Source organism: Rhinichthys klamathensis, unplaced genomic scaffold (assembly GCF_029890125.1).
Source record: "Rhinichthys klamathensis goyatoka isolate OS25496 unplaced genomic scaffold, OSU_Roscu_1.1 h1tg000264l_1, whole genome shotgun sequence".
Taxonomy (NCBI): domain Eukaryota; kingdom Metazoa; phylum Chordata; class Actinopteri; order Cypriniformes; family Leuciscidae; genus Rhinichthys; species Rhinichthys klamathensis.
In genome coordinates, this window is record NW_026606785.1 from 1,967,402 (window position 1) to 1,992,840 (window position 25,439).

The 25,439-nt window shown below is 38.9% G+C and overlaps 1 long non-coding RNA gene and 1 pseudogene across 1 annotated transcript; one reads left to right on the forward strand and one right to left on the reverse strand.

The window, feature by feature from the left end:
- The window catches only part of LOC130102012 (cilia- and flagella- associated protein 210-like), a 54,957-nt pseudogene that overhangs the window by 22,690 nt on the left and 6,828 nt on the right, over positions 1-25,439 (forward strand).
- On the reverse strand, positions 1,056-2,226 carry LOC130102016 (uncharacterized). The gene is made up of 3 exons (XR_008809096.1): positions 2,133-2,226; positions 1,871-2,036; positions 1,056-1,136 (listed from the first exon to the last, which is right to left on the reverse strand). It is a non-coding gene; the product is annotated as an uncharacterized LOC130102016 (long non-coding RNA).

Below are 25,439 nucleotides of genomic sequence, written 5' to 3' on the forward strand. Positions count from 1 at the left end.
AAAATATGATATTTCAAAGAATTTTGGTAACCAGACAATTGAAAGTAAATGGCTACCATCTGTTGATTACCAACATTCTTCAATATATCTAAAATATATTCTGTGTTCAGCAAAAGAAAGAATCTCATACAGGTTTGGAACAACATGGGGGTGAGTAAATGATGACGGAATTTCCATTTTTGGGTGAACTATTCCTTTAAGCTCAACCAACAGAATGGCATTATGGTTAAAGGGTTAGTTCACCCCAAAATGAAAATTCTGTCAGTAATTACTCACCCTCATGTTGTTCCAACCCCGGAAGACTTTCCTTCATCTTTGGAACACAAATTAAGATATTTTTGATTAAATCTGAGAGCTGGATCACTCCTCCATAGGCTTCTTAAGGGATCGAAACTTGCCGGCCCAAAAAAGTTATGAAAGACATCGTTAAAATAGTCCAAGTGACTACAGTGGCTCAATCTTAAGTTTATCAAGCGACGAGAATACTTTTTGTGCGCAAAAACAAACAAAAATAACGACTTTATTCAACAATTCATTTCCTTCTCTGAGGGCCGTGATATTTCACGTAGTGTAACAGCGCAGCGCTTTTGTGTTGTACGTCACACGTAGGCTCACTATTGGCCAACGCTGATCATGTGTGTGAGGAGTGATCCAGCTCTCAGATTTAATCCAAAATATCTTAATTTGTGTTCCGAAGATGAACGAAAGTCTTACAGGGTTGGAACAATATGAGGGAGAGTAATTACTGACAGTATTTTTATTTTGGGGTGAACCAACCCTTTAACTCACATCTCCTGTTAAAACTCACATTTCTGCCTTTTTTAAAATTATTTTTGGTATAAATGTTTGTGATAAACAACAATGGTGATTGACAACATTCTCTCTAAAAACATTTAAACCATTTTAATTTAAAGTACGTTTTTACATTTTTTGCAAGTATAGACATCTCCTCCTGTAGTTTTTTTTTTTTATATATATACATTTGACAACTTACATGCTTAACAACTCAAAGTCCATTAGCCTTCTGAGAAGAGTAGACACATGAGGATTGATATTGTTGTTCCTCTTCTCTGAGGTCTTTCCACTTTTTTTTGACTGTCTTGGTACCAGTGGATGGGTTGATTCCAACAAAACATCTGCACAAAAATTAGTCAGAAAAACACAAGCAGAAGCTTTAGGATCACGTGCAGACTAATGAAAATATACCACTTTACAATAAGCATTCGCTACAATACTAAAAAGGGTTAGTTCACCCCAAAACGACATTTCTGTAATTAATTACTCAACGACTGACCTACATTCATTTTCATGAACACACATTAAGATGTTTTTGATGAAATCAGAGAGGTTTCTGAACCACACATAGACCACAACGTCATTACAACTTCCAGGGCCTAGAAAGGTAGTAAAAACATCATTAAAATAGTCCATGTAACTCCAGTGGATCAACCTCAATGTTATGAAGTGATGAGAATACTTTTTGTTCTAACGTAGAACCTGGAAGCGCTGCACTGTGTTTATTACATTAACAGCGTCAGAGACTGACACAGAAGAGATTGTTGAATAAAGTCGTTATTTTGGGGGTTTTTTGCGCCCAAAAAGTATTATCGTGGCTTCATAACATTAAGGTTGATCCACTGTAGTCATATGGTCTATTTTAACAATGTCTTAACTGCCTTTCTGGACCTGGAAAGTTGCAATGATTTTGCTGCCTATGTGTGGTTCAGAAACCTCTCGGATTTCATCAAAAATATCTTAATTTGTGTTCCGAAAATGAATGAGGGTCAGTAGTTAATTAATGACAGAAATTTAATTTTTGGGTGAACTAATCCTTTAACATATACACATTTATATTTAAGTAAACTGTTACCTTTGAACAAATTCAAGTGTGCAGGATGCCTCGTGCTCGTACACCAGATTAAAGTTGTAGTAAGTTGCAAACAAAGCAGCAATTCCAGCCATAAAATTGGGGTGTGGATTCATAAACACTTGACCCTCAATACTCGGCATCCACTGGGTTGCAGTGAGAATTTCACCTAAAAATAATAAATATAAGAAAACACTTTATAAAAATGTATGCTAACATACAACAGGCAAAATGTATTAAGTAATTTAAAGATTTTGGAACATACATTACCTAAGACAATCAGTCTCGGAGAGTCTGGAAGTGTAGAACTTTTTTCTACATCAGCTGCTGTTGCTGACATCTACAAGAAAAAATATAAAAGGAAAAAATTGTAAATGTAATTAAATGCAGTATGCAGTAAATGCAGTACAGACCGATTTCCCTGCCCTCATCAAAATGGCATTTTAAATGCCTAATTAAGTCATTCAGAGTTGTGCATGTGAAATGACAAAATCCAATCTGGCAAATCAGTGTTGTGTCTATTTGGTCAAATCTGGAACCTTTACGAGACTTATGATAACCTGTATGGTCTCTATATAGATGAGAAGCTGCAAATTTTGTAAATGCACAGGAACAGTCAGGTACACCACAGGTAAAACAGCAGTTTGGAACATTACTGTGACCTTTCATATGCTTAGTAAAACCTACAATGGTATTGCTCTCATGTCGACACAATTTACAGTAATACATTTTTCATTTAGATTTAGGTTCAAGTTATATTAAGAAAACAATAAATATAGGAACTTTTAACAGAAAATTAAATGAACTTTCAAATCGTTTGCCAGTCTTTTTGAATTTATTTATGACGCAGGGATTTGTTAAACACTGGTTTTACATTCTCTCAATAAGAAATCCAAACTAGTGAAATAAATGAGAAATAGCAGCATCCAACGATGTTAAAATCATATTGTAATGTTTTTAATCAGCAAAGCTAACTGCACGTGCGTATCCTGTATGTAGTTTTGTCTCAACAGCACTTCAGTAATTATGTCTTGTCTTCCAAACTGCAAATGCTCTAAAAAATACTCTCTCGAGAGCAAAGGCAAATAGGCATTCCTATATCATTGTTCGCAGCAAATTGCTTTGCGTTAAATTTAGTTATGACGCAGGCCTTTGTTAAACTCTGGTTTTACATGCTCTCAATAATAAATCAAAACTGGTGAAATAAATGAGAAAATAGCAGCATGCAACGATGTTAATAATATCATAGATTCTAATGTTTTTCGTCAAGAAAGCTAACTGCGTATAGGCCTAACGTTACTAGTTTTTTTCTCACCAACACTTCAGTTGATTTGTCTTGTCTTGGAAACTGCAAATGCTCTAAAAATACTCTCTTGAGAGCAAATATACGCGGATTGCGAATAAAACTGTAACAAACGGCAGCATTCGTCCATAACATTTACGATGGTTTTACCTTGTAACAGTTCAGCTTCGTCTCACCACTGTTATGGCGCGCCCCGTCGCGATTCTGCCTCGCCTGAAACAAGAAAATTGAAGAAAACACATTCCTTTACTAAATAAACGTAACGTTAATATTGGAATCAAACACTTTTACATCACACTAAATGTCCTGATAACACGCAGTTGTTAACAAGTCGATAAAATTAATTGCATATCTGACATGATGAATTCTGTTCAAAATATGAATCGCTCAAACAGCATTAAGTAATACATTAGATTGTAATATTTATGGACGTACATTTAAGTTAACTTACCAAACATTTTGTAAATAGTGCCTTTTATCTTCAGCGCTTCTTGCCCTGCTCCAGTCCACCAGTTTTCAAACCTGTATTCAGCCCGCGCAATCCCATAATGCCACGTCACAGTAAATTGTTGTAAAACGTATGAACTACAGTAAAAACACCTCTAACCTGTAAATCAATTTACAGTTGATAGGGAAATATACTGTTAACAACTGTAATACCCTTTTTGACCCATAATGCATTGCGAATTACAGTAATAACTTGTAAAATGATAAAACAATAAATTTCTGTAGAATTTTGCTGTAGAATCTACAGCAATTTGTTACAGTGTATCTGAAATATATCCGGAAGTGGAAGACAAATGTGATAAATGCCATGGCTCCCCTTGTCATCTTAGCCACATGTTGTTGTTTTTTTGTCCTGATTTGGTAGATTTCTGGGTGGCTTATTTTAATATTATGTCCTCTGTTCTTGGGGTAAATCTCCAACCTTGTCCTCTGATTGCTATATTTGGGATTCCTGACCCCTCAATGGCACTTAACCGTACACAAAAGGACATCATAGCTTTCACATCCTTACTAGCAAGACGCTCCTTATTGCTACATTGGAAGTCTGCTAAATATCCTTCTATCTCCCGTTGGCTCAGAGACATCATGTATTTTTTAAAACTTGAGAAAATTAAATATACATTGAGAGGATGTACAGTCAAATTTTTCCTTAAATGGCAACCCTTTATTTCCTATTTCACAAATTTAAAGGTACTACCCAATTGAATGTGTGCCTGTTATTATTGTACTGTTTGTATTGCATAATTAACCAGTAATATGTGGTTCTCTCTGCGCATGCGCGTGCGGTGTTTGTTTGTGTTTAGAGCTCCGTCGAATTGATTCATTAATCCTTGATTTTCTTCTTTACCACTCATTTATTAACAAGCACTTTCTATTTTTATATCGTGTGAACCTATCCTCGATACTATTCCCTATAAAAAACAATCGGATTGCTTTGATATCGCTACTTAGATCCAACTTTGCGAATCTCGGCTACTAGCCTTTAGCCCGCTAGCATTTCACGCGTGGGCTCGCGCCTATCGAGCGTCTGATTTTACACCCGTTTCACTGAAAGGATACAGGTTATATCCAGCATTCCAGTCCTAAATTAGTAGTGATATTGGTAGTATCACTACTAATTTACTGTTCATCTGTTATAATGGCGAACATATCGGATGTGTGTCTAACGTTACCTCTGAGTGCAGGTGAGGACACATTCGAGCTGATGTCGGTGCGATTGGAACTGGAATCGGTGGAGAAACAGATCCGTGATCTGCTGGAGAGGCAAGCCGAGCTGCGGGATCGGCGATCAGCGCTTGAAACGTCACGCGCCGATGCTCACAAGTCAGTGGTTAGTAACTTTTTGACTCCGACTTCCTCTACTCCGTGCGTTTCTCTGCCCAGGAGGACGCGATCATCTCTGGCTTCATTCACTCCGGCACCGACACAGCACCATGGACCCTGGGTGATCCCACAGCGGAAGACACGAGCCAGGACCAGAGCAAGAACCTCTCCGCCCCTCCCGGTCTTCGAGATCTCCACTCGGAACCGCTTCTCCCCTCTTCGCGAGTCGGAACGCGACGACGCCGTGATCATCGGCACTTCCATGGTCCGTCATGTCCGCGCTACCTCAGGTAAGGGTAAGGTGCGCACTCACTGCTTTCCTGGTGCTCGTGTTCTTGATGTCGCCGCACAGGTTCCCGAGATCCTGAACGGTGACGAGCGCGTCGGAGCCGTTGTCCTCCATGCGGGAACGAACGACATTAGGCTGCGGCAGACGGAGGTTCTGAAGAAGGACTACAGGAGCCTGATCGAGGCGGTACGCAGCACAGCGCCTGAGGCAACGATCATCGTGTCTGGACCGCTTCCCACGTACCGACAAGGACAGGAAAGGTTCAGTAGATTATTTGCACTAAATGAATGGATAATGTCATTGTGTAATGAACAGAAACTGCTCTTTGTAAATAATTGGAATCTGTTCTGGGAGCGACCTAGGCTCTACCGTGCTGATGGCCTGCACCCCAGCAGAATCGGAGCGGCTGTTCTGTCGGACAACATCTCCAAGACGTTGCACACCATCTGACTAGTAAGTCAAAGTCCAATTCACAGTCTTTGCTGTCCCAACTTAATTGATATAAGTAGTGTAGAACATTATATAGAAACTGTGTCTATTCCTCGTCTAGTGAGGCCAAACAATAAATCTAGTGTAGGATCTAGGAAAAATCTTATTGTAATTAAACCAGAAAATCTAAATATCAGTGAACAAAAACAATTTCTAAAACTAGGTCTTCTAAACATTAGATCGCTCACACCTAAGGCGGTTATTGTAAATGAAATGGTCACAGATAATAGCTTCGATGTACTTTGCCTTACTGAAACCTGGCTTAAACCAAATGAGTATTTCGGTCTAAATGAGTCTCGATCGGTGTTAGGCCCTCTGCTATTCTCAATATATATGCTGCCACTTGGTAATATTATAAGAAAACATGGAATTAATTTCCACTGCTATGCTGATGACACTCAATTATATATTTCATCACGACCAGATGAAAACACTAACTCATCAAAATTGACAGAATGTCTTAAAGATATAAATTGCTGGATGACGTGTAATTTCCTGCTATTAAATCCAGATAAAACGGAGGTATTACTTATTGGTCCAAAAAACTACCCACAAAATCTCTTACAATACAACTTTAATTTAGAAGGATGTCCTGTTACCTTATCGACTACAGTAAAAGACCTGGGTGTTATACTAGACCGCAACTTGTCTTTCGAAAATCATATTTCATATGTTACAAGAACAGCCTTTTTCCATCTTAGAAACATTGCTAAATTACGTAACATGCTATCTGTTTCTGATGCAGAAAAGTTAGTTCATGCATTCATGACCTCGAGACTAGATTACTGTAATGCCTTATTAGCTGGTTGTCCTGCATCCTCAATAAACAAGCTACAGTTAGTGCAAAATGCAGCCGCTAGAGTTCTTACTAGGTCAAGAAAATATGATCATATAACACCGATTTTATCATCTCTGCACTGGTTACCTATTAAGTTCCGTATCAATTACAAAGTACTACTACTGACCTATAAAGCCCTAAATGGTTTAGCTCCTGTGTATTTAATGGACCTTCTATAGCCCTACAATCCATCGCGTTCGTTAAGATCACTAAATTCGAGGCTTCTGGTCATTCCTAGGATATCTAAGTCCACTAAAGGAGGGAGGGCATTCTCGCATTTAGCTCCTAAACTCTGGAATAGCCTTCCTGATACTGTTCGTGGCTCAGACTCGCTCTCCCAGTTCAAAACTAGATTAAAGACGCATCTCTTTAGCCAAGCATTCACATAATGCTTACCTTCTATTGTTGAATCAGATCGAATGCATTAATATTATGAACAGCAGCTACGCTAATTATTTCCCATCTGCTTTTCTGCTGTTATCTCGGGACGCTAGTCCCGAGGTAAATAGCGTTCGTCAGCTCAAGTTTGTATCCAGACTCTCACGGAGACTTCAGATGCCCCAACACCTGCGATGAGACGACTCGACGCCTGTGAAGAGACGACTCGACGCCTGTGAAGAGACGACTCGACGCCTGTGAAGAGACGACTCGACGCCTGTGAAGAGACGACTCGACGCCTGTGAAGAGACGACTCAATGCCGGCGATATGTTATGCCCTAAATTAATACATGATGATTAACTAACTATATTCTTCTATGTACATTTCTGAAATGCACTTTCTGTAAAGCTGCTTTGAAACAATATGTATTGTGAAAAGCGCTATACAAATGAATTTGAATTGAATTGAATTGAATTGAATTGAATGTGTGTTGGTCATGGTGAGCTGAGTGGGTGGGGGGTTGTTTATTATTTCTAACACGACACTCTGTGATCTAATTTACTTATTTCTAATAATCTTATTAGAGTGTTTTGTTTTAGGTTTTTTTTATTTTTTTTTATTTTTTTAATGTGTATATGTGTCCGTGTACATGTACATATATGTTTAAAAAGTGGGTGGAAAAAAAACAAAAAAGGGGGGAAAGGATAAATTGTATCTGTGAATGGAAATTCTGTATTGTGTTATTGTTGTATTGTTTTCCTTTTCCTTCAATAAAAAAAATTAACAAAAAAAATACTGCACAACAAAATATCTGAAAATAATGTATAATAATCAGAGCTTTTTTTAATAACTTGGTGTTACGGGCAGACGGACACCACCCTTAACATAAAGGAGAGACGCACACAGATCAGCTCGTATCAAAAGTAGGGGTATGTACAAAGTAGCGAATATCTAAAGTGGTCAAACGAAAAGCACAATATAGGCTACAAACGACCACGAATTTTAATGTCCACCCACAAATTTAACCAATACGCTAGTACATACAGAGTACCAGCGCTCACTAAATAGGCGATATGCCACAATATATCACAAGCTATACAACTAAACTAAAAGGTATTCTGAAATAATGTTGTAATGCAAAATGTTGTCCAACTTCTCTAACTAACTACACATAAAACCCCCCAAAAAAATCCTAAATACCTACGCAATCTTCAGTGGCTAGTAGCTCGAGGCGTCCCACGTGCCCCCTCCTGAGATATCCACCAAAATAAAATAAACAGTCGACTAAACAAAGGAACAGACAATCAAAATTGCCCACCAGAATACTCACCAAAATGTTGTAGCGTTCAAAAGTTCCGCAATTAACACTAAACACTAAAATCCGACTTAAACTATTGATCTCGGACGAGCCTCCACTATGTTACGAGCAGACGGACACCACCCTTAACAAAGGAGAGACGCACACAGATCAGCTCGTATCAAAAGTAGGGGTATGTTTATTTAACAGAATGGTTATCAAATAATAGGTAGGTTAACAAAAAAAAATACAAAGGCGGAACGCTTTCTACTGCCGGGTGGACGGCTGGACGGTAGTCACTCAAAAGACAGAAAGCACGGCTGTGCATCGACTCTGTTCTCAGGCTCTGTGTGCGCGCTCAGGTGTGGTCCCAGGAGCCTTTTATAGCGCAAGTAGGCTTCGCTCAGGTGTGGCTCATCTGTAATTGGGGAAGAGACATTGCGCTCAAACACATGTATAGGAACAAACACCAGAGCTGTGGGACGTAATACCCCAACCCCGAAATGGTGACCTGTCGCCATACCTGGAACATGAGAACACTCATTTTTACTCACGAATTCTGTGTTTCAGCTCAATGTTTGAGCCAACCCAGACAATAGAGTTCCAGCTACAAATAATCACTACCTCGTTCAAGGCGTATCTGCATGCGAAAAGAAGTTAGAATTACACAGGAATGTATTATTTTGGCGTATATTGGTTAAGTCACAGGCAAATCGCAACTATGCGCGACGCAATACCTAGTATTGCTACAGACTTACATTAGGTTAGCAAGCCCAATAAATTAAAATAAATCCCAAAACAATCTATATATATATATATACATATAGTTTTGTTTTATTATTATTAACTATAACCTAAATGTATAGACCATATTCAGTAAATAAGGACACATGCAAGTTCATTTTCACAATAAACAAAACGTTTTTGTTATTTTCCAAGTAATTTTTTTTTTAACCTACGATTTGAATTGTACATGCGACTGAGGAATGTGAGTGGGTCATGGTCAGTATAGACCTTAACTGGATGTACCGTAGAACCTAAATACACTTTCGAAGTGTTGAATAGCCAGGACTAAAGCCAAAGTCTCTTGCTTGATAGTGGAGTACTTTCGCTTGGCAGAATTACATTTCTTAGAGAAGAAACTCACGGGATGGTTTACGTTGTCTACGCCTGATTGCAAAAGTACGGCACCGGCGCCTACGCTGCTGGCGTCCACAGCAAGCTGAAGGCGATCGAAGAAGAGGAGAAGAAACGTCTCGACATAGAAGAAGAGAAATACCAGGCCCAGATACGAAAGGAGGCCATTGAGAAAGCAGAAACCAAGCAGTATACCAGACCGACAGAGTGAAAGGCCTCCATGTTCGTGTCTTACGTTATTAGACCACAAATCGTCGTGCGAAAAAAGAACTGAAAGACTTTGTGGCAAAGAACACCGCTCTCATTGTTGAGGAGGAAACCCAGTTCCAGAAATACGCCAATCAAGTCATCGAAACAGCCGAGAAGGCAGGGAGAAACATCTACCCACTCCTAAAGAACAAGCGGTCAGTCCGTAGATACGGCAAGAGCGTGCAAGCGTTTTTTTAATTAATATCCAGTTCTCCTGTTGCTCAGTTTACTATTTGACACAAGGTAAGGCTATTTCGATTCTTTGCATTGAGTGAAATTAAAGTTAAAGACATCAAAATAAAAATTGAATTCACTTGAACAATATTTTGATGAGAACAAAAAGTGCCACATCAACTGTAGTTTCGTAGGTATAACCGGACAAAATATGAACAATAGCTAGGAAAAAAAACAAGTGGCGATGAAAAACAAATTAATTTATTTTTTAACAAGCATGTAAACAGAACACCTTATCTCAAAGTTGAGAGAACTCAGCTTGGCGGAAAGATCTCTTTTTTCTCCACGAAGGCCCGACCAGCTACAAAGTAGGCAACCTTTCCTGCTTTCCGTGCCTCGTCGACTAACGGCCACAACTTCATTCTACCATCTCTGTCGGCCTTGCAAAGATCCTCTCTAAAACGCAGACCATTTTCCCGTAGATAAGCGGAGTTTTTGGCTGCCGCCCGTACTGCTGCTCTGTGTATACGCGAAGAGAACTGGATGATTACACCGCGGGCAGAATTTTCTTCACACCAACACGATGCACTGTGTCGATCACATCCGGAAGATGGTCAGCGTGCTCTGGCAGTAATTTCTGACAAATGCCAACCACTTCTCTCCTTACATTTTTTTCATCGATATTATCTGACAGGCAGTGTAATTTCAAATTCCAACGTCTGGAATACCGCTCCAATTCAGTGATGCGTGACTCCAATGCGCCGATCCGATTGTTCTCTTTCAACAGTGATCACTCGACTTGGGAAACTTTGGTCTTCACCTCATTCACGTCATCACACACGGCGTTAAGCTTTTCTCTCAATCCGGCAATATGAGAGGTGTTGACCGCAACCATCGACTCCAGCTTATCAGGAATGGCTTTTATAATAACTTGGAAATTTGTTGTCTAATGCATACAGTTGTGAGTTGGGAGATGGAGAAACACGAAGCAGACCTAGTTTTGTCCAAATCTGATTGGCAGCGCATGCAGGACAAGTCAAGTCAAGTCACATTTATTTGTATAGCGCTTTTCACAATACAGATTGCATCAAAGCAGCTTCACAGTGATAACATGAAAGTAGTACAACACAGTTCAATAATATTGTTGAATATTAAATATCCCCAACTAAGCAAGCCAAAAGCAAGGCGACAGTGGCAAGGAACCAAAACTCCATCAGATTGGATGGAGAAAAAAACCTTGGGAGAACCCAGGCTAGTCAGGGGCCAGTTCTCCTCTGGCTAACAATCATAGGGTTTCAAAGAAGCTTTACAGTAAGTGCATATCAGAAAGTACCTGGAAAAAATACATTTAGTTAATCATGTAATATTAAGGGGATAACATATCGCCGGCGTTGAGTCGTCTCTTCGCAGGCGTTGAGTCGTCTCTTCACAGGCGTTGGTCTTCTCATCACAGGCGTTGGGGCATCCGAAATCCCCGTGAGAGGCAGGATACAAAACTGGAGCCTACGAACGCCATTTTTCTCGGGACAAGCGTCCCGAGATAACAGCAGAAAGGCAGATGGGAAATAATTAGCATAGCTGATGTTCATAATGATTTCCATTACACGGGAGAGTAGGTGTTAGAAAACCATAATCTCACAACTCTCGCAACCCAAACTCTCCGCAACCCAACCGCAACCATGGACAGTGTGAACGGAGTGAATCGTCACAGCAGAAGTGTCATAGCAGCGGCTGAACAGCGGGAGGCGCTGCACATGCGCTCTAAAGAGCTCGTCAAACCCAACACCATAGCTGTGAGTGACAGCATCGCACTGGAGTTACTGCATTTGTAGCTCTCTTATTGTGCGGGGCTCCGTACATCTTATGCCGGGCGTACACCAAAGGATTTTCACAGTCCCAGACTAAAGACCGGCAGTCTTTAGGAATCTTACTGGAGTCTCGGCGCGCTCCCGTCGTCTCGATCGTTAATTGTGAGGTGATAATCTGCAGTCGGCGACCCGATTTATGCCAGTCTTTCTCTAGTCTTTCATATCAAACATGTTTGATATTATCGCAAGTCCTAGCGTAGTCGAAAGCTGTGTCCCAATGTGAAGGCTGCGTCCTCCGAAGGCCGCATTTGAAGTCCGATTGCGTCACAGCGGCGCGACGAAGGCTGTCCCAATTCAAAGGCTGCATCTTCGAAGGACGCATTTGAAGGCCGATTGCGTCACCGCGGCGCGATGAAGGCTGTCCCAATTCAATTCCGCATCCTTTGAAGGCCGTATTCGAAGGCCGGTTGCGTCATCGCGGCGCGACGAAGGCTACCCTGATTCAAAAGCGACGCCAAATGCAGCCTTTGTTTCCCCGTGAAAGGAAGGATACATAAATGGACACTTAGCGGCCTATCCTACCCTGATCCTACCCCATAATTCATTGCGCGCCGGTGACGACAGCATTTTTGGTGCGGCATTTGGTGTGTAGCCTACAGTTCAAATTCAAATGTTGGTGTTCAACTATGCCTTTTAAAACCGTTCATTTTTCGTTTTTCAATTACGGATTAAAAAATGAAAAACTAATGGATGCAAATTTACACAGACTATTAAACTAAAAATAGTTTAGTGATAGTTTTTTTAGATTAAAGTCTTTGATTTTACTAGTATTTTGATTGACTATCAAACCTTTCTACAAATACATTATTTGAAATATTTAATAATATAAGGTAGCCTACTTTGGCGTCCATTTGTTTTTCTTTTTTTTAACCCGTAATTGAAAAACTAAAAATGAAAGGTTGTTGTATTTTTAAAAGCCAAAGTTGAACACCAAAATTTGAACTGTAGGCTACACAAATGCTGAAAAAAAAAAAAAAAAAAAAAAAAGACTTTTTGCCCCTTTATTAAACATATAAAATATTCACAAATTACTATGGGACAAATGTCGATTTTACTGGTTTTCTAAGGCCAGATTAGAACCTGGAAATTATATTTTTCCCGCAATGCTGAATGAGAAGAGCCATGTCTCTGGAACCATGATTTATAGGCTAATGATAATAAATGTGTCTGAATAAATAACGAGGCATTTTAATTGTTCGTTTAAAAGTGAACATTTCAAGCTTTAGGCTAGGTATATTTTGTTTCAGTTCATTTATGAGACGCGCTCCAGTTCACGGAGATCATGAAAGCGCGACTGATTGTTTTATTTTATTTTACAAAAGCACAACGTTTTCTTGTTATGTGAGTTTGGACAAATAAAAGTAGTTACGAATGATGTATTATTCTTTTCTGTATGACCAGAAATTATAGAGTATTTTTTAAGTTGTTTCCACTGTTGATGGGAAAATGCAAGTGTTCGCGGCCGCGCCTCCATGCCATGCAGTGCGCGCTCACACTCCCACACACATTTGCGTCAAAATCTTGTTTATTTGTGATAATCTTAGCCCTGTATTATGACTGACATTTGACGAATTTCTTTGTTCCTTTTTTGGATAAAAGCGCCTTCTAAATATGTAGCCTAAATGTAGGCTAATAATAATAATATTATTATCATTTGCGTTGAGTTCACTGAAGACAGTATAAAATAATTTATGAATGTTTTATTTTTATATAACCTAACCTTGTGTTTGTGTTATATTTCTTTTTTATATGTGAAGTCTTTTTTTGCTTATTCTATTATATTGAGCTTTTTCCTCCTAAAAAAATGACTTTAAAGACAAGTGGCCTAAATGTCGTTTAGAAAATTCATGTAGCCTATTTAACATCCTCAGTAAAATATAAAACATAAAAATGACAATAGCCAATTCTGGCTCCATAGCTGTTTACTCAATTATAACAAATTAATCATCAGGATGGCAGCTCCGTCTCGCACTGTTGCTTGGCGCCATGGAGCGGTAATTGGGAACACCTGGATGTGCAATTAGGAAATCCTATGAAGGCTACAAGGTGCGTCCTTTGAAGGACGAATAGGCTGCATCCTTCGAAGTCCGCGGCCTTCGGAGGATGCAGCCTTCACATTGGGACACAGCTATTGTGACGTAAAACAATCAACAACCAATAAAATCGTTCTCAGAAAACCGGAAACAGGAAGCCATCAGTCACAACAAAGAAACACTTATATTCATAATTTCAACACAGCATTTAAAATTATACCCTTTCAAGACATTTAGTTCAAACGATTGTTCTCATCATATAATGATATAGATTCATAACCCCCGGTCATGTGAAAAAGTTAGGTCATCCCATTAAATAGTCAACTCTTTATTAACTCTTTCCCCGCCAGCATTTTAAAAAAAAGTTGCCAGCCACCGCCAGGGTTTTTGACGATTTTCGCTAAACTTTAATGGCCCGCAGAATATTTTCTTCTATGAATATTGTCAGGGTCTTGCTCTGGCAGCTTTGTCTGTGTTGTCTTTGTTTCATGTCTCTATGTTTGTGTTGTGCTTTAACATATGGTTTTGTTTGTGTTGGCCATGTGCTCCTCTGTTCCAGCCTCCTTGTTTCCCTGTACCACACCCTCTTGTCTAGTTGAGTCCTCGTTTGTCTGAGTGTTGTCACCTGTTCCTCATGTTCTCTGCTCCCTTGTTTGAGTCCTCGTTTACCTGAGTGTGGTCACCTGTTCCTTGTCTGAGTGTGCTCACCTGTTCCTCTTGTTCTTAGCTCCCTTTATATGTGTTCTCTTGCCCTCATGTGTTGCCAGTTCGTTAGATGTTGTTCTTCTGTATAGACGTTGTGCTACATTGTTTGTTTGATAGTCTAGTAATTTCTAGTCAGAGCTAACTTAAATCTCCTCGTCTAGTCTCGTCGTTTCTTGTGCTTGCTGTGTCTTTTGTCTTCCCTAGTTTGTCCTCCAAGCTGAGCTTCCCTGGCCGCTTATACCATCAGCCAAGCAGCAAGACAGTGGGTGTTTCTCAAAACCAAGAATGCAAAGAACGGACTTGTGTTCTTGGGGAGAACGCTCTTGCTAGTTGTTCTTGGAAGAATGAACTCACAAGGTGACGAGCACACAGAACGCTGCTGACAGTTTGAGCCGATGTGTTCTTGCTGGTATTGCGCAATAATTCCCCCGCACAGACACCGTCTGCAGTTCCCAAACATAACGAGAATTGTTGACGATAACAGCCAGGCTGCAATGGTCTCTTGACTGTGGGGAAAAACGAGTCTGTGAGCAAACTGGCCGGTTGGCTCGATAGCTAACGTTACACCCGCAGGCGCTTATGGAGATTCTCACTTCCGAAAACGTTTGAGCACATTTTCGATTAGCCATACATTTTCGTAAAATGCCAATATTTGAAATCTACACAGTTGATTTCTCGCATCAAATGTTCTCAGAAGTGAATTTAGTGATGAAATAGTGTACGTAATTGTAGAAAAACGAAATTCTGTATTGACCTGCCTCTCCTTCCTCGAATGCCGAATTGAATGCTGGGATATTTCTGCCGTCAAGTTCACACAAGTTACCAGCCGATGCATCCTCGGTAAAATGGGCGTGTCAAGAACACATCCGGGATTTTTAACTGTTCTTGCCAAAATGCAAACTTGTGTATTGGGACAGTACTTGGGCCACAAAAGATGACGTTTCACAAGAACACAAGGACACAAGTACAGACAAGAACACAGATTGAGAAAGGCCCAGTCTCTTGCTGGCCTTCTGTGTCTACCCTCCCTAGTGATGGCAAAATGAGGCTTCCTGAACCACTGAGACCTCGCAGCCCATTGCTTCACCCAAAGGTTCATTACTCGAAGCTTCATTCAGCATTGCTCACTAGTGACACCTAGCTACTGTGCAAAGAAATAGCAGGCAAATTAATTCATTCTGAACCAATGACCCGCCCCCCTCCCGCTCTGTTTTATTTATTTATCTTCTTCTCACTGTTAATTTCTCTGTAACCTTTCATTTGCAATAATAAAGAGATCTGTGCAGACATTTGTCCATTGCCTGGGTATGAAATAAAACGTGTATCTTTCTCTGTCTGCATTTACTTGTACAGAGACAACTGTCACACACACAGTTAATTAATTTATTCAAAAAAAAAAATTGGATAGTGACAGTATGAACAACAAAAGGGACTGTGTTGAGTGCAGTGCTTATGGTGGAGGGACTCGAGGGAGTGTAATAAAGTAAACTGCTGTAAACACCACAGTTTGGGGTGGATGAAGGAAGGATTGCAATAGATTTTTATTGAGAAAATGAATTTTTTTGAAGTGTGTTGGGGTTTAGACAATTCCTCTTCTTGGACAAAACCTGTCCAGCCTTGGAAAAATATCCTTTCACAAGGACCAGAGGATGCAGGGGAACATAAAATGTCAGTGCCAGCGGGTATAAATGAAGATACTGATGCTTCTGTTGAGCCCAGACAGGGGAGGATCTCCTCTTTCTTGCTGGCTCCATTACCAGGATAAAGGAAGATGTCATAAAAAGCTAACAAATCCAAAAGGGCAATCCAAATGAAAAAGCAGTCCAGATCCAAAAATCTAAGCTACCAAAAATACAAAGCAATCCAAATAATCTTATCTAATTAATATAACAAGACTATAATATAGCTACTATAATTAATAATAACAATTATTATTAATAATAACTATTCTAACCTGATATAATGTAATAATATACAGCCCTAACACATATATGACACAATAACGACAATGAGAGATCTCTGACTCTCTGACACTACAACTGCTTCTAGCTTCTACTACTCCTGACAACACCCACAAGGTGGCGCGAGTTTCGAACCCCTTTATCCGGAAGCGACACTCAGACCGAACCGATGACGTATCCACACAAACCGAGGCCTCGTTTGTCATCAGTCACGTGATTTTCACGTTAACAACACAAGCCTCGAATCGCGGCTTCATCTGGCACGCCCATTTTTTCTCGACACAAGCTCCGATGCCTCGGTTCAAATGTCACATCACTAACCCTCCCTCCTACTATCATCCTGGGTTGGATTCAGCGCTCTCTCAGCCTGCCTGTCTTTGTGCCTCATCTCTGCCTACTGTTTGGACTATTCACCTCCTCACCCACCACCATCTCTCGTCTTGTCTACTGTCTTTCAATAAAACCTGTTAACACATTTCTGCATTTGAGTCCTCCATCATAGACTCGTGACAAATATATGAAGATGCTATATATCAAAATAAAGATCTGAGCCTCTGCTTTTAAACAAAAAAACGATTTTATTTTATCTTCATTTGTTCTTTTTTTATTGCCACTTGAACAGAGGTAGGTTTTGTCAAAAACACAACATTTTTGACAAAAAGCTGAGAAAAAGGCATTTTTATCAAACAAGTGCATTTTCAAGCAGAATACATTCAGATGTCGTTTCCTTCATATATAAAACCTTTCAAAATAAATTAAATTTATAAATAAATGTAAAATATATCAAATTTAGGCAGTGTAATTTGCTTTTGAGTGGTACACGGAGTAACATTTCCCAGGATGTAAGGGGACACCACAACTTTTGCAGTAGAACGAGGTCTCCTTCCGCAACCCCTTACGTACACAAACTCTGCATCCTCTGGTTGGGTGTTGCTTTTTGGGAGTGGGCAGGATTGGAACAAGTTCATGAACAGCAAAACTGACATTCAGCCGGTTGGTTGGGTCAGTGTTGTATGGTGCTCTTGGAGTGTTTTCAGTTGGGGGCTCAACACTTTCCTCCCCACCACCAGCATACTGTTGGCTGGTCCATGATTTTATAACACTCTGGATGAATGAGAGAAGAGTGTTACAATTACCCTGTGGGTTTTTCGCTTTGTAAATGACAAAAGCGTTGAACAAACTGATCTGAAACAGATACATGACAAATTTCTTCGTCCACTTGTGTGACTTCCTGATAAAAGGGTAGTACACAATGTTTTGGTCTAGTTTGTCAACGCCATTCATTTCATGATTGTATTCCCACAATGCATGCTGGTTTTTGCTTTGCAACTTTTTCTTGGTGACCTCTCTGCCATACCTCAACACGTTCCATGTTGTTCTGATGGAATGTTGTGACCATTTTCACTGTTTGTTTGTCTCTCCATGCCAAGACCATCACATTTTCTTTGTGACGCATGATTGTTTCCCCAATCCTAAGGTCAGCATTTCTGACATCTCGAATGACCGGCGGTTCACCTCTGTTTTTCCTAATTGTACCACATACATGGGTTTTCATATCAAGTAGGCGCTTACACAGTCGTACAGAGTTGTATAAGTTGTCCATAAACAATCTGTAGCCGTGACCTACTAGGCGATCAAGAAGAGAGACAACCGTGTCTCCCAGGGCAGCGCTTTCCCCACAATAGGGCTTCATGTTAAAACAGTACCCTGTATCAGAATCGCACAAGATGTAGGATTTTACTCCATATTTGATGGGTTTATGGGGATTGTACACCCTGAAAGCTAGGCGCCCACGCCACAGAAACATCCCCTCATCAATGCAAATGTTTGACTTGGGCTGATACATTTCGCGGAATTTGGACACAAGGTGATCCAAGACAGGGCGGATTTTGTACAGCCTGTCAGTACAATTGTCTGGCCTTGTTGTATTATCATTGAAGTGAAGAAATCTCCATATGATTTCAAACCTGTTGCGAGGCATGACCTTGTTGAAGTAGGGGGTAGCTAACATGTCATCTGTACACCAATACATATCAAGTTCAGGCTTATGAATGATACCAGTGAGAAAAAGGAGCCCCATGAAAGTTTTCATTTCTGAAACTGTGACAGGCTTCCATGCATGATATCTAGCATGTTGTGAAGTGTCATCCATAGCCTGAATACACTGATCTGCATACAGGTTGGTCTGATCAACAATGTTCTGAATCAGTACATTAGAAATGAACAACTCAGTAAAGTCTACAGGTTGTTCTGACTCAAGAGCAGCAGCATCACCGATAGGCCCAGGATTCTCAGTGAAGGGAATGTTTTTTGGCTGCCAGTTAATTTCATGCCACTCAGGATCATCAGGTTCATCATCTTCAGCTGGATCAGGATGGTTCACAGTGGCCCTTGTTTGGTCACCAGCAGCACCGTGTTGATGTACTTGACGCATCCGGCCTCTGCCTCGCTGTGTTCTACCTGTAAATAATTATATGAGTAATTGGAATTACTTTCAATAAACAGACCTAGATACACACACACATATATAAATACATATTACAATGTGTTAAATGTGCACAAAGAGAGATACAATTTGGCCATTATACGCTCATATTTACAGACACAGCCACACATAAATGCATGCACACTCACACACAAATATTATAGTGTTTATATATATATATATATTTTATCCCATAAAGATATAACACTTTCTCAGATATTTTCTTATCTTGTCTGACCTCTATGCGTTCTGGCACCTTGGAACGACGAATTAGATCTTGACCTTGAATGCGTCCACTCACTGTCCGAAGTATCACAGTCTGTAATGTCACAGTCTGAATTGTCACTGTCCAATCTTCGACACACAGGTGAACTTTGTCTTCGTCCAGATCGACGGGTGAACGATCTATCTGCGGCACGTCCATGGCTAGAACTTTCTGTGACAACATGTGCATCTCTCTCACTGACTACTTCGTCCCGATCAGATTCAGAATGATCAAATAAAGAGTGATCGGACTCCGAGTCCATCAACACCTCCAGCACTTGATCAGCCGTATACCTCTGCATTTGTCTGTCTGATATTTTGAGCTACATTCTCACTACTCCACTTCTTCACGTTAGAGACGATCGCAGTCTGTTGCTTTGATCTTTGAGTTGCGTACTCTTTCAAAACATGCGCGTGGGTCTTCCTTACCGTATATACCACCTAAAACACGGATACCCGGAAAATTCCGTGTTTGGCGGGGAAGCGTTTTTTTATAAAACCCGGAAAATTCCGTGTTTGGCGGGGAAAGAGTTAAGAAATGTTCACATAATGTCAAATTTGATTTTTTTTTCATTCCTGGAAAAGAAAGTGATTTATTGTAATTAAACAATATAAATTAACATATTTTTACTCATCAAACAAAAAATATGCATAAAAATGCCTATTTTAATGGAGGAAAAAATTAGGACCCCTAATAACTAGTGATACCCCCCTTTGTTGAAATTAATTCAGTGAGGTAAAATGGTGGAATGGCTGATGTCAAAGTCCTTTGATATCTTTTTAAATCCTTTTCCACACTCATAAGCAGTGTGGGGGAAATATATGGGGGGTGTCCTAATTTATTCCTCCTCAAAAATTGCATTCTTTTAAAATTACAGTTCACAGAGAGTCTTAAAAAGGGCTTTCTTATTTTTAAATAGTTTATATAAATCACTGGGTCCTTCAGTATTGTTAAAATTGTTATTACATGTCCGTATGTTGAAAAATAGACAGGCTTTCATGGTGTCCTATTTTTTCACATGACTGTATGGTTGCCTTTATATAATTTAATAATGATAATTTATTATTATTATTATTATTTAATGATAGCTAACTGTAGCTGCTTCTCCATTTTTGTTAAATCACTGCTGAGCATGATGGGAGGAATTTGGTGGGAAAAAAAAGCTAAAATAATCTTGTTGTAGTCTTGTAAATAGTGTCACTACAAGATTCAGTGTATGTAAAATCTTTAGTCTGAGACTAAAAACACTGAACCCAAAATCTTTAGATGTGAGCTGATAATCTTATAAAGTCTTTTCTAAATCTTTTCAAAGTCTTTAGGTGTACAGAAAGCATTAGTCTCACTGACTGAGCAATAATACTTGCTTGAAAACCCCCAAATTTACCCTAAAACTATATATGCGTAAACATCATACTTTTTAATGACCTAATCACTTTTAAGGAAGAAAATAGGCCTTTTTATGAGTCTTTATTAAGAAATAAGAATAATTTATTTAAATTATAAATCATTATTACTATGATTATTAAAGACGTCTGTATATAGAACCTGTCAGACACTTTTATTGTTTTTATATAGCCTTATTTAGACTTCTCGCTGTCTAATTTTCTTTTTGTGTCTGTAAATGGACTGCATTTATATAGCGCTTTCACAGACCCAATGGCCACCAAAGCGCTTTACAATTTGCCTCACATTCACCCATTCACTCACTCATTCATACACCGACGGACGACGGCAGCCATGCAAGGCGCCATCCAGCTCGTCGGGAGCAGCTGGGGTTAGGTGTCTTGCTCATGGACACCTCGACACTTGGTCAGGTGGAACCGAGGATTGAGCCACCAACCTTCCGGTTTGTAGACAACCAACATGAACCACTGAGCCACTGCCGCCCCGCCGTCTGTGCCCCTATTATAATACTAAGTTTGTTACAATTTGGTAATGTTAAATTGTAATTTGAATGTCATCTTGATGTGATATTTTAGTTTTTCTTCATTAAAAATAAATAAATAAAAGAATACCTGGGTCTCTGAGGGTTATAATATGAGACTTGATGTTTACAGTAACAAAGTACAACAAACTAATCTGATTTTGTCCTTACAGGGAAAACGATGGAAAAAACTGGAGGCGAAATCCATTCGAGAGGCGATGAAAGAGGAGGAGAAGAAACGTATCTACTTGGAAGAAGCAAGATAACAGGCCCAGAAAAGAAAGGAGGCTATTGAAAAAACTAAAACCCAGCAGTACCACCAGACTGACAGAGTCAAAGGCCTCCATGTGTGTGTCTTACGTTATTAGACCACAAGTCAAGTCAAGTCACCTTTATTTATATAGCGCTTTTTACAATACAGATTGTATCAAAGCAGCTTCACAGTGATAACATGAAAATAATAATAAAAAATTGGATCATCGTCCACCTTAAGGCAGATCTATGATATTGTTGAATATTAAATGCAACTGTTTTTCTGTGGTGAAATGTTAGTAGAAACGATCCTCTTGTTGTTCTAGAGCGCTCTGAGGCTGGCGGAGGTCCTGAAGGAAAGAGAGGCTCAGATCGAGCTCAAGCGCATGAGGCAGAACGCCAGCAGAGCCGTGGACAGAGAGATCTTGGCCCGAATGGCTTGCAGAGAAGAGCAGGCGGTCCAGCAGGAGCGACAGAAAGCACTGCAGAGAAAACGAGACCAACTGGCCATTTCTGAGTGCTTGAAACTACAGTAAGGAGAAATTAAAGTGCATTTATGCTTCAGTGCATACACAGCTAACACAAATATGCTCTAATGACTTTTTGATAACGTTCCAATTAAGATATAAATTTTATTTCTGAATGTTCCCTAAACGTTCAAAGTGTCAACAACATTTAAAATGTTTTTATTTTATTTTTTATTCAAACAATGTGGGAATGTTACTTTTGAACAGTGTTGGGGAAAGTTACTTTTAAAAGTAATACATTACAATATTGTGTTACGTTAAAATTAACTAATTGTATTACTTAGTTTAATGGAAAGTAGTGTTATGTTAACCCTCTGGGGATCAGAGTGTTTTTGGGGCCCTTGGGATGTTTTGACATGCACTGACATTTGTGCTTTTTTCAGTTATTTATAAACATGTTAATGGCAAAGGTTTAAATTCACTCTATATAGCACAGACGGGACTACCATGATAAGTGAGCAACATGTATGTACATGTTTGTATTTTTAAGAGAATAATGTTTATGCGTGGTTATTAAAAAAAATAAAAATGAAAGTTGCTGAAATAAGACCACAAAACACATATTGATTATTTCTTCACAAGACTTTTGAAAATTGTATCACAGTCTAGAATATTTGCTCCAAAACTATGTGAGAATCATCCTGACTACTCATTTAGATAAGTCAATAAAGTATTTTACATTTTTAATTACGTGTTTTGTTTGAGAAAGCTTTATGCGAGGAGGCATGATCTCTCATTAATATGTATGGCATTTCACACCTGAGAAAGACAAAGACCCTCCCATAATATGGCCCTATTAGGTGCTATCAGGCCATATCATTACAGGAGCCTTGCACAAAGAATGAGGAGATTTAAAAAAGAATGGCTTTTAGATTGTTTGGATTTATATAAGGAAAATACAGGGTGCATACGTCTGGACACTTCTATCACACACCCTTCACCATATAGACATGTTTTTTTTTTTCAGTTCAAAGTTAGAGTTGGAAACATCTTGAAAAGAAAATTGTCTTTTCCCATAAATGTCTTAGTTTGATCATACATATTTCAAAGTTGAGGATTCATTATTTTGATATAGCTTGAACAAACACTATAACATCTTAGTTGATTAGTTTATTGACAAAACATACTATATATTTAACATATGAGCAGAAACTCCTAACAAAAGCTTATTTGATGTCTATTTTAGAGTCTGTAACAGTAAGTATCTGTGCGTTCATTCATTCATTCATTCATTCATTCACACACACACACACACACACACACATACACACAAACATGATTTACATTTAAACAGTATGCTATTTTTCCGTTTACAGACACTAACGTTATTCTATATCGCGATTAGAACAAAGCACTTGCATAAAACACTTACTTCTCAGCTGAATCTGTTGCTCCTCGAAGTGAAAATAAACCAGCACTTGTTCTGTGGTAAATTGTCCCAGGATTGTTCCTCATATAGCCGCGCAAGACGACAGTAGATTAATCTGACTAAAAAATAATGTGTGTTTTCAGAGTTTATGGGCGTTAACGCGTCTCAATGTGTTGCTTCACATATTTGCGTTTGAATAGCGCGTGCTCTCCGTGGGCGTGTCACATTACCAGAGATAATCAGCTGAGAGAACGGTAATGAGACGGGCTGACACGTCTCTCTTTTTATATAGATGACCAGAGGTGGAAAGAGTAATAAAATATTCTACTCAAGTAAAAGTACTACTACTTCAATGAAATTTTACTTAAGTACAAGTAAAAGTACCGGTCTAAAAATCTACTCAAGTAAAAGTAAAAAGTTGCTCATTTAAAATTTACTCAGAGTAAACTTTTTTTACAGTTACAGTTACTGAGTTACTTTTTTAACAGCGGGGGGGGGGGGGGGGAATCCCCCGTGTAGGGTTGTATTAATGGTATGAGATTTTCACAGTATGATAACGTCTCAGAAAATATCACTGTTTACAGTATTAATCAATTATTAAATATGCTATATGTATTTTTTAGCGGCCTCTATCGGTGATGTTTCAGATTGCAACCAATTTTTACAAGAGCGCTCGTGCTCGAACACAAGAGCGATCACTCATGGTACCGGCCACACTGATACTTTCAACACACCGGAGAAAGCGTCACACAACATGCTGGAAACTCATGTAAACTCCCACTGCAACGTTACAATAATAGGCTACTTTTATCAGCTTGACGTTGAACTAATGCTCCATGCTCGTACCATGATAACGTTACATTTGTGGTGTTATCTAGCATAAGGCATTTCACTAACTATTCGTGTATCTTTCACAATAAGCAATGTCAACATAGGTGAATGTATAATACCGTATGATAACGAAAACGGTTAGTGAACTAGACTGAACAATTTCAGTGTAACAGTAAGATCGTAGGAAGTAACATTACTGTACTGAACGTGTCTGGAAATGTGTATTATAAACAATATGATAGTAGTGGGATGAGTGACGTTAGACAGTAGATCTAGTACATAAAATAAAAGTTACATCCTAAAGCACCTACTTTTTGTTATCCTGGAACAGTCTTTTGTATTCATTTCATGTCTCATGTATGTTGTAGTTTACCTTGCTATTTCATTATAGTTTAACATTATTTCAGCATATCTGAAAACTTGTAATTTATCACAATAAAAATAGCGGAGGTCTCTCCATAATTCAAACACTCTGCCGATGTTGATCCGTGTTTTTGTCCTAAGTCGATCCGATTCACGTTTGGCCTGACGAGCTTCAGCAGATACATTTTTGTTTTGTTTTGTTTTTTATATTTTTGTGGAGTTTGTGTTGGAGTGTGTGTTGTGCTGGAGGCAGGTCGTTTGTTGGTGTTATCAGACTCCATGTGGTCAGCTGCAGTGCCGTCGCATAGACTGTATATAAACAGTAGAGAGGCTCGGGAGCGTGCATGCACGTCACATCCGATGGATTTACCAGTAAATCCGACCCGGAGACTTCACATAGAAATAAGAATACTGGCCTTCAGAGGTAATAGCTAAACCCGACAAGTGGATCATTGTAATGTGTGATTACAACCCCTTCACACACAGGCAATAAAAAAAGGATTCATTTTAGAAGAAAAGTTACATATAGCACCTTTAAATAAATAAACGGTATTATTAAATTATGGTTATTATTATCATTAGTTAAAATGACAGTTAAATTAATAAAAACAGGGGTTTTTTTGGTTGAACAAATGCTTTTACTATAACAAACTTGAAACCATTTGTTTGTTTTGTTTATTAAAATTTCAATAAAACATGTCTAATCAATTAAATTCAATAATTGATAATGAATTAGATTGACAACTTATTTTTAACATTAATAATTTATTAAAATGTTTAAGAATAATATAGTCCTATGAAATGTATTTTATTCAGAAAATTAATGTTTCTTTTTATGATTTAATCCAAATATATTATCAAAAACGGTGGTAATCAAATGTAAATTTAAACTTTGTGTCCTTTTATTTTTGGGGGAAGCGCTGCAAAAACAGATTTACTAAATTAAACCATGGACAAAAAAATTATATTCCTTTAAATAATGTTTAAATAAAATGTCTTATTGT